An 18,108-nucleotide genomic window follows, 5' to 3' on the forward strand; every position below is an offset into this window, starting at 1 on the left:
TGATCTGACCCATGGGGACCCATTCCTATGATCAGACTGCAAGGGAAGCACAGATTTGAAGGGATCATTTCATGTCTATCTTTTTAAACTTGTTTTAAAAAAAGATTCAGCCATGTCACCTTATTCCTCAAGGTCATTTAAAAGTTTTGTAGATGATGACTCAGGAAAATGAGAAGGTCTTCATGGATGACTCATGGCATTTCAAGTGTCAAACCCATTTGGCCTGGTCACATCGTATGCTAGACAGTTAAGCTTTAAGTACGTCCCTTGAAAGAAGATTTTGACTAAAAGTATTTTTGATTTCTTTAACACTTTTGCAAAGAGTAATAAAGGCAACCCAAGCACGGAAAATCACTAGTAAGCCATCAACCGACCAACCTCTCTTTTTAGGGGTAAATATAAACGTGCAGTATCAGACAATTCGTTTCTGAAGTTTCTATACATTCAGTATAGATTAGGCTAGGCTAGACACATCTATAAATTAGATTTGTAAAATTTGTAAAATTAGGCTAGACAAAAGTAGAGCTTGAAGTCTCTTGTTGACTCACCTGACAGGCTTGGCCAAAGCTTTCTCTGACGTTCCCAAGAAGACAGCCTCTTAGGTGTCCGACTCCCAGTCGCTCCACCCAACCTCCAATCCCAGTGCAGGTTGGGTGGTGTTGCCTAGTTCCCCTGGGCTATCCGGATGCCACTCATTGCAGAGATTCGGAGTCATTAAATCCTGCCATACCTGACCTGGAGCCCTGGGAGGGGAAAGGCATTATAGAAGAGGCGCTGAACCCAGAACCTTGCATACTCCTTTCAAGGCTCAAGAGTACACACAGACTTAGCAAGGTCCAGTCCTTGGCTTTGACTACATTATCCCTAGGCCTCATAATGAGGGTGTTTCCCGAGTGCAAACAACTGAAAGGGCTTTGTCTTACTTCTGACTGAGGACATTCCCACAACCTCTAAAGCTCGGAATCACCCTTAGAATACAGAGATCCGTCATTCAGGGCAGAATTTTCTACCTTCATAGTTTGTTTCTCCTTTAGCAAGTCTCTCATTGGTCAGGGGAGCCAGTGACTGTGAGGCTGCATCAGCTTCTAAAGCCCCTGAGCATAAGCTTCTTCTCAGAATGACATCACCCTCTGTAGAGGCTATAAGGAGAAAGGAAACATTGAATTTCACACAAGAAAAAGAGAAAAGGAGCCTGAGTTCTTCAGAATAGTCTCTCTTTTTTTTTGAGATCTTTCCTTCCCCTAAACATAATGATTCTTCTGTTCTCCTCATTTTTTCTACCAAGGTTCCGTTCCTGACTACATTACCAGGCTGAGGCCAAGCCCTCAATCCTCATGTTTTCGTTAGACCTAGAAACACAATGCAAGACAGAGAGGTTTTCTCTATCTAGTGCACGTGTAAGTGGTTGGGTTCAACCCTTCCAGGCCCATCTTTCCATGACATAGGATGCCCGTTCGGAAAAGCACTGTAATATCTTTCTTTTGAAAACTACTGGTTACTTAAATAAAATTGTATATTATGCAGAACTATCCTTCCTCCCATCCAGGAGTGAATTCAAAGACTATAGTTCTTGGGAAATTATAGGCAAATGGGATGGCTAGGCACATTAGGAAAAGTGACTTTAAATTAGTAGTAATTTCAGGGATGAAGTAAAAGCCTGCTTCTGAGTCTCTACACATACTTTCTGTGAAAAAAGCTACACAGGATGTCCATTAAATAATTACCAAATTGTTGCCCCTTGGGTTCCTAATGGTTGGGGTTAAACAGGTAGACAGTTATGAATTGCCCCTCAAAATCAAAATGAAATGTCACACATCTAAATTTTCCTTTGGAAAGCTCTTTGGTATTTTTCTACCCGACAGCTAAATTGGATGATTGATTGATTGGTTGCTTTTACTATCTTTAAGACAGACTCTTGGGTGTGGTCAAAGTGAAAATACGAGGAGGAATCAGCCCATAGGAGGAGTGCTTTTCCTCTAAATTAGAACAACCTAGCAGTCATCGGAGGTGCCCTAGCCTGGAATTGTTTTTGTTGTTCGAATCTGAAAATGACAACATAGAATACAGTCAATGGCACGCAGCATTATGGGTGATGCATCTTTAATTGGTATGTAGAAGGCATGCCTGTGGAATTAGTCCTTGGAATATTGGCCAATCAGATCACTTTCAACATTTCTCAATGTTTAGTTTCATCTTATAATTAAGTAACAATGATCATTTCCTGGCAGCTAAGGACTGGCTAGAGGAGTAAGAAGCCTCATTAGGTTTATAATTTATCAAATTCTAAGCTCTTCATCTGCAATGTGGCAAAAAGAGAAAGCATTCTCAAATTCCAAAATGATTAAAGACAATCTCCAATCATATTTCATATGTGTGTTCACTTGTTCTTCAAAGGCTGACTTGTTATTTTCCGAGTTTTTTTTTTTTAATGTTTATGTTATTTATTTTCATTGTTTTATTTTTTGGCTGCGTTGGGTCTTTGTTGCTGCCCCTGGGCTTTCTCTAGCTGCGGTGAGCGGGGTCTACTCTTCGTTGCGGTGTGCGGGCTTCTCACTGCGGCGGCTTCTCTTGTTGCAGAGCACGGGCTCTAGGCACACAGGCTTCAGTAGTTGTGGCACACGGGCTCAGTAGTTGTGGCTTGCGGGCTCTAGGGTGCACGCTCAGTAGTTGTGGCGCACAGGCTTAGTTGTTCCATGGCATGTGGGATCTTCCCGGACCAGGGCTTGAACCCATGTTCCCTGCATTGGCAGGTAGATTCTTAACCACTGCGCCACCAGGGAGGTCCCATTTTCTGAGTTTTTAAGAAACAACTGTGTATTATTATATAAGCAGGAAAAAATGTTGATATTGATGTGACTTTAATAGAGATGTATTAAACTATGTTAACACACACACACATGCTAAAACAAAAGTAGAGTTGACAGTCCATGTTCCCTTTTAGACTCTTTTTGGGACAATTCCAAACCCTTGACTATTCATCAATTCTAGCAATAGCATCCTCTTTCATTTCTAGCCCAACTTTTATGCATTATAACTTTTATGTGGTTTTATACCAACACTGGTTTAATCAAATGTCACCTGCTTTTACTTTCTGGAAACTCCTTTCCATATGCCTTGAGATAAAGGACGTTGGTTGAAGAGGAGGTTCCTGGAGCTCCCAGACTGCCTGAGTTCCAAACCAAAACTGCCATGTAAGCATGGTTTTTGGTATTTGGGTGAGAAGGAGAGAGACAACATTTAAAATTTTGCTAAAATACAAGCATTTCCCAACTAAGTACAAACTGTGCTGCAAGATTTCAGTGATAAGTTAATTACCTAGATTTTATAGAATGTAGTGTGACCTTATATAAAGGGATTATGACAGTCCCTACCATGTGAGGTCAGGATTAAACGAGTTATTACAGCTCTAAACAGCACACTAAGTGCTCCATAGATGCTGCCTTATGTTCTACTTGGGTTCCGTTACAGGAAACAGACCCAAGGAACTAGTGTCAAAGGATGATTCGGAGGATAAACATCAGGGTGACTCCTTGAAAGCTTAATCCCCCCAAGTAGACACAGTAGATCAAATTTCCTAGGAACGTATATTAGTTTTAATTCACCATTCTAAAACTAAGATTAGGAGACTTTCTAGCAATCTTGGTAATGGTCCTACCTCATTACCAAATCCCTAGCTAAAATGGTGATAGAAACCACCCATGCTAATACACTGTCTGCCCTTGTCGTCATTTTATCATCACCTGTTCTCTCTTCAACCCACTGCATTCCAGCTTTCATCCCTATCACTCCTTTGCAACTGCTCCTGTCAGAGTCACATCATTCTGTATTTGCCAAGGTCAGTGGTTTGTGACCATCTCACAGGATCCCTCAGCAGGAGCATTCAACACACGTGACTGTTCCCTCCTGAACAAACACTTTCTCTTCTTTTCTTCCATGACACCACACCCTCCTGGGTTTTGCCTCCCTCCCCCAACTCACTGACAGTTGCTTCTCAGTTGCCTTTGCTGGGGCTTCCTCCTCTCAAGGTTGCTACACCCCAGGGATTGGTCTTCACATCTTTTCTCTAGTTACACTCTCTCTGGTGAGTAAATCAGTTCCTGTGACTTTAAATACTGTTTATATGTGGATGACTCTCAACTTTCTCTCCCCAGCTCTGAACCCTCCCCTGGACTCCAAACTCTTACATACAACTACCTACCCAGATATCTGATTGGCTTATCAACAATAATATGTTTGAAATGGAACTCTTGCTTCTGCTATTCCCTGGCACCCTACACCCCTACCCCTACCCTCCAAACCTGCCATTTTCCAGTTTTCTCCACCTTAATTAATGGCCCCATTATCCCAGTGGTACAGCCCCAAACCCAGCTGTCACCATCATTACTCTTACCCTTAAGCTTTTATTCAATCCATCAGTACGTTAGCTGATGCTGTCTCAGAAATCTGTCTCAAATCTCATCACTTCAGCCATCTCCACTGCCACCATCCTAGAACAAGCTACTAGCACATCCTTAGATTAGTGTAATAGCTTCCTCATTGGTCTCCCTTCTCCTACTCTTGCCCTTATATACGCTAGTCCTTAAAAAGGAATCTCGGTGTTATTTCGAAGGAGTAAATTTGATAATACTGTTCCCTTGCTAAAATCCTCCAAAGGCCTCATGCTACATTTAGACCACAATTCATTTCCTTACTATGGCCCATGAGGCCCCACAGGATGTGGCTCCAGCCTACCTTGTTCCCTATGCTTCAGCCATACTGGCCTTTCATTTGCTTCAACGTCCCAAGATTGTTCCCACCTCAAGGACCTTGCTCTTGAATTCTCCCCCTGCCTGGAATGCCCCACACCTCCATGTGGCAGGCTCATTCTTACTATTTAGGTTTTAGTTCAAAAGTCACCTGACCTTCTCTGACTCTCCTACCTAAAAGTAGCCCCCCAATCCCTATCTTATGACCCTGTTCTATTTTCTTCATAGCACATATTACTATCTGGAATTACCCTCTTCACTTATTTGTTTATTATCTATGTGACCCCCTGAGAAGTAAGGTCTATGAAAACAAATACCTCACCTATCTTATTTACCACTGCATTTCCTATATAGAGGGAAATGCCTGCCGTTTGGTGGGTACTCTATAAATATCTGTTGAATGAATGAATTATCTCTTAAGTGTAATAGTTCGCAAATTATATATAATGACCAGCTGGAACTCAACCGCCAATCCAAATAATTCACCAATACGTAAGAAACGGCTAGAACCAGGAGTAAATTGAAGTGCAGTATATGTCTGACTACAGCCCACAATCAAATAAAAATTATGTTCAATTCTATGTTCTTTTGGCCCTTTCTAGGCTTTTCCTCCAATTCACCATCAAGAATCATCAAAAGCTGATGGCAGAGTTACCCACATTCTCTTTCTTCTCCTTCCTCCTCTAGTTCCTAACAGGAAAAGAGTACTTTACTGTGACTGATTAGATGAAAAAAATGATTCCTTCTGCACCCCAGCTCCCTGTTTTATTTGAAACCTGGCCTGAGCAACTCAGAAGGCACTTTCCAGCTCTCTCTTTGAGAGCAGTCAGCTGAGCTTCACTCTGTGGCTTTTTACACTTAGGGATGCAGGTGCTGCTAGAGCTCATGAACAGGACAGCTCCACTCCCTGCTTGTGCTCTGAAGGGAACACTCGGTGGCAGAAATGACCTCTGACTTTACCTCACTGTTATCACCTCTCTTGTTCCATCTAATGAGATTGTAAAGAAGAGTACTGGGCTAGAGGCAAGCTTACTCCTGACTCTGTTGTAACCATTTACTATGATTTTGGGCAAATCATTTACTTTCTCTGGGCATGCCTTTGTTATTCATAAAATGAGAAACTTTAGTTGATGATCAATAGCTCTAACCGTCCATGGTGTGGAAATGTTTTGCTTCCAGTATGTACAACACAAATTAATTGGTGTACCTGGTTATGAGTAATGTTGTGCTACGATAGTCAAAAGACAACAGAAGGTGGGGTTAACTTAGCCCAGAGGATTGGAACGAGTCCTATGTCATGGCTGCACCTTCTACAGATGCAATTTCCAGGAATTAGTGACTTTCCATTGGATATTTTATAGTTTTTAAGACCCATACATGAGGGACTTCCCTGGTGGTCCAGTGGTAAAGAATCTGCCTCACAATGCAGGGGATGTGGGCTCGATCCCTGGTTAGGGAACTAAGATCCCACATGCCATGGAGCAACTAAGCCCACGCACCACAACTACTGAGATCGTGTGCCTCAACTAGAGAGCCTGTGTGCCGCAAACTACAGAGCCCACGCGCTCTGGAGCCTACGTGGCACAACTAGAGAGAGAAAACCCGCATGCCACAACTAGAGAGAAGCCTGCGCACCACAACGAAAGGTCCCGCATGCCTCAACAAAGATCCCACGTGTCGCAACTAAGACCCGACGCAGCCAAAAATAAATTAAATAAATAAATAATAAAATAAACCTTAAAAAAAAAAAAGACCCATACTTTCACCAAAGACCCCCAAATTTCTATCTTCAGCCCAGCTCCCAATTCTAGACACCAGATTCATATACCCAACCACCTAGTCAACATCTTCATCTGACGTCAATAGGTATATTTAATTTAAAATGTTTCAAATCGCTCCCCAAAGCCTGTTCAACTTGTCACCTTCTCCACCTCGGTTGATGGCAATACCATCCATCTGGTGCTCAAGCCTGAAACCTTTACTCCTTTCTTTCTCTCCCTCCACATCTAATCTTCCAGAAGATCCTGTTATGTCAACCTGCAAAATAAACGCAGAATCCAACAGCATCTCACCATTTCCCCTGCCGTCACCCAGGCCCCAGTATCATCTTGTCCCTGGAGTATTGCCAAGTCTCCTCACTGGCATTCCTTCTGCCCCTGCCTCTCATCCCCAGTCTTTTCACAACCAGAGTGATTCTTTTGGAACATGACTCAAATCATGTCAATTATCCGCTCAAAACCCTGCAAGGGGGCTTCCCTGGTGGCGCAACGGTTGAGAGTCCGCCTGCCGATGCAGGGGACGCGGGTTCGTGCCCCGGTCTGGGAAGATCCCACATGCCGCGGAGCGGCTGGGCCCGTGAGCCATGGCCGCTGAGCATGCGCGTCCGGAGCCTGTGCTCCGCAGCGGGAGAGGCCACAGCAGTGAGAGGCCCAAGTACCGCACACACACAAAAAAACCCTGCAAGGTTTCCTCATTTCCCTAAAGTTCTGAACGACGGTCTGCAAGTCCTCATGTGCTCTACTCCACCCCACCTACCATCACTTCTTCACCTGATCTATTACTGTTCTCCCTCACCCCCAACTCTGCTCCAGCCACAGCGGCCACCTTGTTACTTCTCAAACACACCAAGCATGCTCCTTCCTAAGGGCCTTTGCACAGAAAATTCCCTTTGCTCAGCGTCCCCATGACTACCTCCCACTCCGCCTTCAAATGTCACTTTTGCATTGAGGCCAACCCTGATCTCCCCCTTTAAAATTACAACCTGCTTCCCTCCTCCCTACCCTGATCCATTTTCTGATCCATTTTCTCCCCATGCACTAATCATTTAACATTCTTTATAATATAGTTAAGCATTATGTTTAATGTTTATTGCCTATACTCCTGCTCTAAGTATAATCTCAATAAAGGCAAGGTTTCTGGTATGTTTTGTGCCTGCCACAAATGGACACTCAGTAAATACATGTTGAGTGAAATGAAGAATGAGTATCACCACGGGTTAGGAGTATCCCAATGTCTGTGCCCTTACTGCACCCACTTCCTAGAAAAGCTTGTCTAAGGTTTACTTAGCATGGTTTACTTATCTCTCTTAAGATCCAACCTGTTCACTGAACCACAACGGCGCATAATGACAATCCTTGCTTTCTTGGATTTTAAGCCTATTTCCTCCATTGAACTATGGATTTCAGAAACAGGAAAAAAAAAACCAGTGATCCATAATCAATTAATTTGCTAATACTGAAAAAGAAGCCAAATATCGTGCTAATGTAAGATCTAGGATTCCTTTCTCCTTTCCTTTCCTCCTCACATCAACTTTAACTCTACAATTTTTTTATATCTCACCTTCTAAAATTTTTTAAAGCCATTTATACATTTCTTTGGGTAAATCATACCTATTTTTCCTTTTCTTTTTTTTTTTGTGGTACTTGGGCCTCTCACTGCTGTGGCCTCTCCCGTGGCGGAGCACAGGCTCCGGACGCGCAGGCCCAGCGGCCATGGCTCACGGGCCCAGCCGCTCCGCGGTATGCGGGATTTTCCCGGACCGGGGCACGAACCCGCGTCCCCTGCATCGGCAGGCGGACTCTCAACTACTGCGCCACCAGGGAAGCCCCATACCTATATTTTCAATACCTTTTTGCATAGACCTGTTTGCCCAAGTATCATAAAGCAGGATTCGTAATTCCAAAAGGCCCGTCTGGTAAGCCGATACAGAGAAAGGAAGTGAAATCATTTGAAAGGAGATTCTCATCAAAGGGGAGTTGCCAGTGTCAAATTATAGTAATTCACTTGGTTCGAATATTTACAGCTTCTATAGGTTGGAATCAATACCCCATCTTCTGAATCACCTTTGTTAATGGAAAGAAACAGTAAGACTTTTGCAAAGCAGAGGAATGTATATTCCCTTACATTTTTGATGATCACAGGCTATGATAATCTTAGGAATTGCTGATTTTCTTGGCAGTTGACCTTCGGAGAGCTTGAAACAGGTATTCTCCCTAAATCCTTGTTACCGCCATCATCAGGTACAGAAGGCAAACAATGGAGAACACTACACGGGAGGGGCTCTCTGACTGGTGGAGGTCTCACTGGCATAACTGTAAAACCTGAAACTTAAGGTTTTGTTTTTGTTTTTTAACACATTAGAACTAATTCAGCCACAAGTCCCTGAAGACATGGCTCTTGGGTTGTATCTTATTCTGGAGGGTCTGACTGAGGCCCCAGGTTTTAGACTGTTCTTAAGATTTACATGAACCTGAGCCTCTCCCCACTGCAGGCTGCTCTCCAGAAGCTCCTTGATTTACCTCCTGGGACTAGTCAGGAAGTTGGGAGAAAGTCCGAGAAAAATGTTAGAGAAAAAGTCCACGCCAGCATCCTCCAAAGTGGTGTGAACCTAACAAATAATAATAAATAATATAACATGGACAAACATGGCTTATATACTGTGACGTGTCTATAGAGTTCTAGGAACCACAATCATAGACTCATCAGCATGGCAATGACTAATCATTTGAGCTTTTTGGACAGACTCCCAATAGACTGAATTAAAATCCCAAAGTTCTACAAACACTGTCTGTGATTACAAATTCAAGAATGATGAGACAATGCTGCTCTTGGTGGCCACTGTCAGCCACTGTGTCATCATGGTACATACAAAACACAGTATTTTACAGTGATATGGGCAAACATCCAATGCCTGGGAAAACAATGGTGCTCTTATTATAAAGCAAAAATATATCATGAGAACAGGGGATTTGGGGCAGACCAATCAAATTTCGAATCCCAGATCTGTCATGTACCACGTGATCTTGGAATCAAGGCGTTTCACCTTTCTGAGCTTTAATTTCTTCATCTGTAAAGAGGGACAGTACTATCTACCTATGGACTGTTGACATGATCAGATGTTGCATATAAAATGCCTGACATAAATGGAAGCTACTTTAGGTAATTCTACCCAGGTTAAATTAAGATTATATTTCTAAATTCCAACCATTTCTTAATTGCCATTCCTTAACTGCAAACCCTGTTATCAGACATTTTTATTGTTAGTGCAACTTGGAGATGAATGGTAAGCAGTATCTGAGACAGACAGTGGGTATATGCATATTTAAGAAGGATCAGTTTAAGGAAGAACAGTTTTAAGTCACCTTTTTTAGTGGAAATGCAGCAACAAGCAGCATTTGTGAAACTCAACTTATTTAAATACCAACAATTAATGTTCAGACAAGTAGGTTTACTTTTAAGGTAGCGGATGATCCTTTCTCACTAAAGATGAGGCAAATTTTAAAATAATCTCGGGCTGCCCTGGTGGCGCAGTGGTTGAGAGTCCGCCTGCCGATGCAGGGGACACGGGTTCGTGCCCCGGTCCGGGAAGATCCCACATTCCGCGGAGCGGCTGGGCCCGTGAGCCATGGCCGCTGAGCCTGCGCGTCCGGAGCCTGTGCTCTGCAACGGGAGAGGCCACAACAGTGAGAGGCCCACGTACCGAAAAAAATAAAATAAAATAAAATAAAAAATAATCTCAACCTAGAGATGGAAAATCCCATGATCATTTTTATCACTAGAATCACCGTTCACTTGGAGGGAGTGATTTTTCTTTCTTTGGATTTCCTAGCATTGCAGGTTACGTGATTGAGGGTTAGCCTGATGAAATGGCCCTACCTGCTTCCTCGTTACAGCTCTCCTATGCTTTAGTCTGAAGTTTATTATTTTTTAAATAGTTATTTATTTATTTGGCTGCGCTGGGTCTTAGTTGTGGCATGAGGGACCTTCACTGCGGCAATGCAGAGTCTTTAGTTGCGGCACATGTCATGCAGGATCTAGTTCCTTGACTAGGGATCAAACCCAGGCCCCCTGCATTGGGAGCGCAGTCTTAACCACTGGACCACCAGGGAAGTCCCAGTCTGAAGTTTATATAACACCATCCCTCCTACACGGTTATGAAACATTCGTAGGTACACTCTGCCCCTCTGTTCCACTTCCTTCATTAATAAAAGGAGAGGTCAACGGTAAAGCAAGCTGAGTGACACCCAGACTCAACGGAGCCTTCAACAAAGATTTAGTGACCACCTACCCTATGCCAGGCACTGTGCTAGGCTCCGAGAGGTACAATGGTAAACCAAAGGGACACAGCCCTTGCTCCCAAGTTGCTTAAAGTCTAAAGATAAATAAGTGTACGATACGATGTAGTTGGTTATGGGGTAAACAAAGATATGATATTATGAGAATACTCGCCAGCTTTAGGGAGGGAAGGACGAGCATTCTAGAGAAGTAACGTGTGCCAAGGTAGGGGGAGAGAGAAAGCATGGTATACTCAGGCACTGGAAGTGGACTGGAGTGTGAAGCAGGAAAGGAAGCAGGGCCTGGGCCCTGGTCAGGTACGAGGCTGGAGAACAAAACCTTGCATACTGTGTATAAATCTTGACTTTTATCCTGAAGGCAATGTGGAGCAACTAGGACTTTAAGTTATTCAAGAGAGGACAGACCAGGGGTCCCCAACCCCCCGGGCCACTGACCGGTTAGGAACCGGGCCGCACAGTAGGTGAGTGGCGGGTGAGAGAGCGAAGCTTCATCTGCTGCTTCCCCATCGCTTGTTATTGCCTGAACTGTCCCGCACCCCCCTCACCGTCCCTGAGCCAAAAAGGTTGGAGACTGCTGGGATAGACAGAAGGAAAGGGAGGAGGGGGAGAGAGAAGTCTTCACTGTTGAAAATGGAAAGATTTGCCTCAGGTCCCCCAAAGAAGAATGTCCTCTTGTATTTCATCTTGGCACAGCTGCATAAACAAGTAGCTAGCTATTTGGGGTTCTTTGGGTTTTGTTTTATTTGAAAACAAAAAATTTAAGGCCTATAGTTTTTCATCAGGAAGTTTGAAACCATATGTTTGATAGCACCTATTAGAACTTACTTTGGGGTGCATGAAGCTGAAACTGTAACCATACTGCCACTGTAGTTTGGAAATTATTTTGGTCTCCTGGGGAGGCAAGGATTTGGCTGACCATCTCATTTAATACAGGAACTGCATCCCAAAGGCAATGAATAAACTAGGAGTGTGACGTTAAACTATTTCTTTTTTTTAAATTTTATTTTATTTTTGGCTGCATTGGGTCTTCATTGCTGCACACAGGCTTTCTCTAGTTGCGGCGAGTGGGATTCTCATTGTGGTGGCTTCACTTGTTGCAGAGCACTGGCTCTAGGCACACAGGCCTCAGTAGTTGTGGCGCGCGGGCTCAGTAGTTGTGGCGCGCGGGCTCAGTAGTTGTGGCGCACGGGCTTAGTTGCTCCGTGGCATGTGCGATCCTCCCGGACCAGGGCTCGAACCCGTGTCCCCTGCATTGGCAGGCGGATTCTCAACCACTGCGCCACCAGGGAAGTCCCATTAAACTATTTCTGCTGTCCTTATACAATTCAAGGATGCCTGAATTACTGAGCAAGGCTTACATATCAGCTTTGCACATGAGGACCTTTTCACTTCCAACAATAATGTAATATGTAGTATCATTGTACTGAGGTTAGGGAGGGGACAAGAGGTCATAAGGGGAAAAATTATAAATCATATACTATTATTCTTTTTAACTCAGAAAACTATTAAAATCCATTACAGACTACCTCAACCTTTTTTACAAATATGCCAACTCTCACCTGGCTTTAATTCAAACAAATTTTCCAATGTTCGATATTATTATTAAATCCAGGAAGGATTTGAGGCACGTCTGAAAGATGTAACATATATGTTTACTCCATATTAGTCCAGATGTGCTTTTAATACACGGATTCGATGTCAGACACTTTGTTCTTATTTCTGCCTGGCTTCTTCAAGCACAGCCGAACTTAAGAAACACCATGTAACCACCTTTTATAAAAATGTGACGGAGGAGGGACGCAGGGCACCAAATTTTAACATGTAGTGGAAATGGCCCTTGCTGGGAATTCTCATGCCCCACATCCTCTCTTGCAAACCTGAATAACAAGCCTTCCAAAGTGAGTTAGGCTGGAGCAAACGTGGCTCGTGCTTCATCTCCCAGGAAACCCAGAAGCTTTCCAAGAATGAGGTTACAGCAGCAAAGCGGGCAGCCGAGTGAACCTTGGAGGCGTAATATACTGTCTTTTGCAGACAACGGTGCTTCAGTGTCAAAGCCACAAGACCAAGGGCAGGCGCAGCATCCAGTAGAAAGCCTCTTTCTGGACGCACAAAACTGATCAGAGATAGGAGGGCCCGGACGAGAGGGTAGCAGCACAGCCCGCTGAGACGTCTGAATGCAGAGCATCTCCCGCAAGTGTTTATCACTCTGGCATTTTCATGAGAAATAAGAGGGAGGTGTGAAGGTTTTATAGTAATTTTATTTACGTGTTAAGACTACCGAATAACTCTTTTAGAATGTCCATTTCTCTCCTACATAAATGGATATTTAAAAAATATTTGATTAGGAAAACGGACATAAGCTAAATTTAAAATCCATGTACATGAATTACAAATATTAACATTCTGGGAATTAAAAGCAGAACAAAACTAAACAAGAGTTTCTCTCAGAACTGGACCTAAACTCTCTCTACTCTAGAAAGAAAATGCAGAATCCTCAGTTAAGGTACATCTGAGGTGCAGGGAACTTATTTGCTCCCTTCCCCCCGCTACCAAGGTCTCTTATTTCAAATTCCAAGAGTGTTCTTTCGGTTTCATACTACCAGCTAACACTGCTGAAAAACACTTTGTGTTTCGTGCAGATCTGAAGCTAAACAGGAAAGATGCAGAAAAAGAGTTTGACGCATAATTTTGAAGACCATAGTTTGGTATCCCGCTTGTCAGTTATCAGGAAAAAAGGCCTTTATTTAAGAAATGTTCAACTGAATAATAATTTTTAAAATACCATCTTTCTTAAAAGAAATATTTGTGGTGACTTCCCTGGTGGTCCAGTGGTTAAGAATCCGCCTTCCAATGCAGGGGACGCAGGTTCTGATCCCTGGTCGGGGAACTAAGATCCCACATGCTGCGGGGCAACTGAGCCGGCCGGATGCAGCGAAGACCCCATGCAGCCAAAAATAAAATAAATAAATATTTTAAAAAGTAAAGGAAATATTTGTGTCAGTTGGATGGGAAAATGTAGAATGTTCTTGCTAAGTCCTTGAAACGGTCCAGGTCGTCGTGTGGACTACATTGTACGTGAGCAGTTCTGAGCTGGGGCCCAGTGCTTTCCTTGGGCCCACTCCACCGCCCCCGTCACCCCCCGTCAATAAGCTCTCTAGCTAGGAGTTAAGTTTTATAAACTGCTAAGTGACCAGACAGACAGACTGGCTCTGCAAGCTAATGTTTCCAATTTGATTCATGCTTATGGTCTTTGACCTTAGCAGTCATTTGCGGTCCAAGTACCATCAGACATTCTGAAGGGTGGTACACTGAGTGATAAGGTTAGACGTTCAGACGTGGGTTCAGACTTCTTGCCTTGCTGTCCTCAGACTTGGGAAAGCAGGAGATACATGTTGTAGAAAAGGAAGGAAAGAAGAGCAAAGGGGAAGAAGAGAAACAAACCAAAATATATTTCTTGAAGGCAAAAGATCCCCAACTTGGGTCATAAAAGAAGTCAAAAGCAAAAATTATCTTATAGAGAGCTCTTTCCCCTAAAATAAACAAATATAGCGCTAAGGGAGTAAACAAAGGTGAACTGTAAATCAAAATCTCCTGCCTGATGCTTTCCTGGAGTTTCTTCCTGAGAACAAATGCCAGTGAGAAATTTGTTCAGGAACCCAGACACGGCAGAGGTTAGGGCAGCTGAGTCGAGTCATTTTCATTAGAGAGATAAGATCACCTGGCCCTCTTCAGTAGCTTTAATAGCTAATGGCCCTCCATCTGATTCTGATTCTCAAAACCATAAACTGAGAAGGAAATACTCCTCTGCTTGTAGCCATCGCTACCCACAATTTAAGCAAAGGCAACACAGGGAATGATAAAAATATTCAGTCATCAATAAGATTCACCATTGCATCCATTCTTTGCTGGCAGACTTAGTTCTCCAAGGCCTCCTTGCCCCCACCATGGGAAAAATATGCCTTCCAGGTCCCATGTTTTTGTTCCTTCTCAAACCAGACTCCCTGAAATATAATCTCTATTTGCTTAAAGAGGGTTCTGGAAAACTAGAGAATCTTTATCTGCCTGTGGGAAATGGAATTAGCTGAAAACCTAATGGAAACTTCGGTAGGAGTACCATGGTGAATAGTTAAATATTTACAACATAAGAACCAGTTCATTTGAAAACAAATGTACAAGTGCCTGGCTTCGTTCCCTGCCTCAGGAATCAAGAATGTTCCCTTGCTGAGAGAGTGTCATTTTATTGACATTCAAGCAACAACTGACTCCAGGAAAAGAGGGTAGCAATGAGCACAGGAACTACAGTTCTGCAAACCGGTATTGTACGATACCAGATGAGTTCATTGTGACATAGCTACCCTTTAAATGGCAAATTCACAAAGAGGAAATGTCTAGGGAAAGCAAAGGATTATTCTGACATCAAGTACAGGAGTGCGCCCATGAAAACTCACCAGTCTACTCACCCACATGTCCAAAACTAAATAGGATACAAAGAATGTAAGAAGATCTAAATTATATCAAACCAAAACAAAAATCTGGAACTATATTCTATAGGCAACTGGGACCTGTATCCCACCTAAGGTGGAGGGAAAAAGAAATAATGGGGGAGAGAAAGCATCACTGAAACCACTGTATAAATAAATAAACAACCTCCAAGGCTCAATGTCCCAAGTTGGCTTTGGTGCAAAGGTGGTGGTTCGGGGACTAGGAAAGTGAATAAAATCATTCTTATTAGAAATCCTTTGTACTGTTTGTGTTTTGTCTCATTCAGTGTAAGTCAGTTCGACTTCTCTGAAGGGAGCTTTTGGGAGCGTCAGTCGGACGTCCTCAGGTAACTTTGCCTGCAACAGATCACATGAGCTGGGGGTTCCTAACTTCCTGGTGACAGGTGTAGGCCAAGTGTGAGGCTCTCCGTGGTGCTAAGACTCTGCCCTTGATTGATAGGAGGCTTTTTTAAAAACCTCAAACTTGGCAGTAAGAGGCTCTTGGAGCTGGAAAAACGAAGGAGAAAACTACAAAAACCTCACTGAAGTCAGCTTCACTTTCCTGGACTTTTTCCATCATAAGGGGCTGCTTTGTGTCTTGCATTCCCTTTCGAGGGCTGAACGCCTGAGGATTTTCCTTTGTGTCATCCCTTCAGATCACATAATGGTGCAGGTAAGGTGCTGTTCGCCAGCAGAAATTCAGCTATGAGGCCAGAGAACTGACCCAGGGAAGAGCGCCCCTTCATTCTCTCATCTGCTTCTGGGATAGAAGTGACTTTTGAATGATTTCAAAGATTCATTAAGGGGCTTCCCTGGTGGCGCAGTGGTTGAGAGTCCGCCTGCCGATGCAGGGGACGCGGGTTCGTGCCCCGGTCCGGGAAGATCCCACATGCTGCAGAGCAGCTGGGCCTGTGAGCCATGGCCACTGAGCCTGCACGTCCCGAGCCTGTGCTCCACAACGGGAGAGGCCACAACAGTGAGAGGCCCGCGTACCGCAAAAAAAAAAAAAAGATTCATTAAGGATGGGGAAATGCCTCCAGGCTATGATGAAGGACTGAGAGTTATATAGTTGTGTGGTCCCTCATCCTGGTGACCTGAACTCCCACCTTCTCACTGCCTCTGACGCTGGACGTCCCCAAAGAGTCTTCTGCTGCCCTTTCATCCCCTGCCTCTTTCTCCACTTGCATTTATTAACCCCTACAGGCAGGCTTTGGAGTTCACACTTGTCCAAACTTCTCCGCCTCAATTGCCAAACCCAGCTGCCTCTCCTCAGTGTCCCCCAGCATCCCACTTCAGTGTCAGCATTGCTAACCACTCCCTCCCCTTCTAACTTTCTCCCTGGCCCTTCCAGAACAACGTGTTCTCATTATTCCTCCCTGTGGCACCTTTGCTGTACTGTTTCTTCCTCTAAGTACCAAGGTACACAGCCCTCCTCTCTCTTGCTCTCTCCACTGCTTCCGCTGCCTTCCTCAGGATCTCATCATTCTCATCTGTAATGATAACCTTTATGTAGATCATCTCCAAATCTCTAGCACTGCTTCAGATGCCTTCCCCCCGCCTTTGTCCTACATTTCCAACGGCCTATTGGACACCTTCACAAGCAGAGCCTAAGACCAGCTCAACAGCAAAATCATCACCTTTTTCCAAACCCAAAAGTCCCAGATCCCCATCCTGAATAGCTTATTTCTACTAACGATCTCACAATTCCGCAAGTCAGTGGGTTCCAACATCCCTGCCAATCAGGGATCAAATCCAGGGCCCATTCTGACCACCCTGTGCCTTCCATTCTTAGTATCACCGCGCTAATTCAGGTCTTCGTGCCCTTTCCCCTAAACTACACGTCTTTATCTTACGATAAAAATACTAGCTTGTCCTCTCACTGCCGTTCTTCAACGGCATGAATCCCCAAGTTTCCAATAAATTTCTTTCTACACACTTCAGGTCTCTCACCACCTGCTCTCATACCTCTGCTAAAGTAACTGAGCAAGAGAGGATTATTTGGTATTTTGGAAAATTTAAAAATAGAAGAATGCTTTCATGTTTACAAATTTCACTAAGCTGTGAGGACCTTTGGTCGGTGGCTTCATTAAACCTCTTTAAGGGCAAGCTGCTCGCCCAAGACTAGATTGGTCCGTATAGAAAAGTCATATACCAGGTCCGAGCACCACGACACAGGGTTTCACCACGTGATCACGGGGCTTGGCCTGAGAACTCAACAGAGTAAATCATCCTTCCTTCAAATACAATGTAGGTCCCAAGTCCAGATGAAGGGCCCTCAGTATCCTATTTTAAAAAAAGGAAGATTTGGATTTCCCTGGTGGTGCAGTGGTTAAGACTCTGCGTTCCCAATGCAGGGGGCCTGGGTTTGATCCCTGGTCAGGGAACTAGATCCCACATGCATGCCACGCCGCCTGCCACAACTAAGACCCAGTGCAAATAAATAAATATTTTTAAAAAATAAAATAAAAAAGGAAGATTATATTCTTCAAAATGACAATTTCATTAAAGACAAAGAAAGGCTGTGCACACGATCCATATGAAAAGACACGCTAACTAATTGTCATCCCTGGACCAGGACTAGGTCCAGCACTGGAAGGAAAAAATAAGCTGTAAAGGACATTATTGTGTCAGTTGATAAAACTGAAATACAAATAGTAGATTAAAGTACTGTATCCTTGTTCCAATGACTAGAGTTGATAATTGTACTGTAGTTACGACAGAGAATATCCCCATTCTTAGGAAATATACACTGAAGTATTTAGAAGTCAAAGGGCCATCTGTAACTTACCCTCAAGTGGTTCAAAAAAT

The 18,108-nt window shown here is 43.7% G+C and overlaps 1 protein-coding gene across 5 annotated transcripts in view; it reads right to left on the reverse strand.

Annotated features, from left to right (window-relative positions):
• Positions 1 to 18,108, reverse strand: part of SHROOM3 (shroom family member 3) — a 197,568-nt gene that overhangs the window by 120,929 nt on the left and 58,531 nt on the right. Inside the window, exon 1 of one of the 5 annotated variants that reach the window (XM_033406496.2) lies at positions 549 to 767. The exons of the other annotated variants lie outside the window; for them this stretch is intronic. The gene's annotated coding sequence lies outside the window, so the exon portion shown is untranslated. Of the gene's footprint in view, positions 1 to 548; positions 768 to 18,108 lie in introns of those variants that run through there. 5 annotated transcript variants of the gene reach the window in all.

Source organism: Orcinus orca, chromosome 4 (assembly GCF_937001465.1).
Source record: "Orcinus orca chromosome 4, mOrcOrc1.1, whole genome shotgun sequence".
Classification (NCBI taxonomy): domain Eukaryota; kingdom Metazoa; phylum Chordata; class Mammalia; order Artiodactyla; family Delphinidae; genus Orcinus; species Orcinus orca.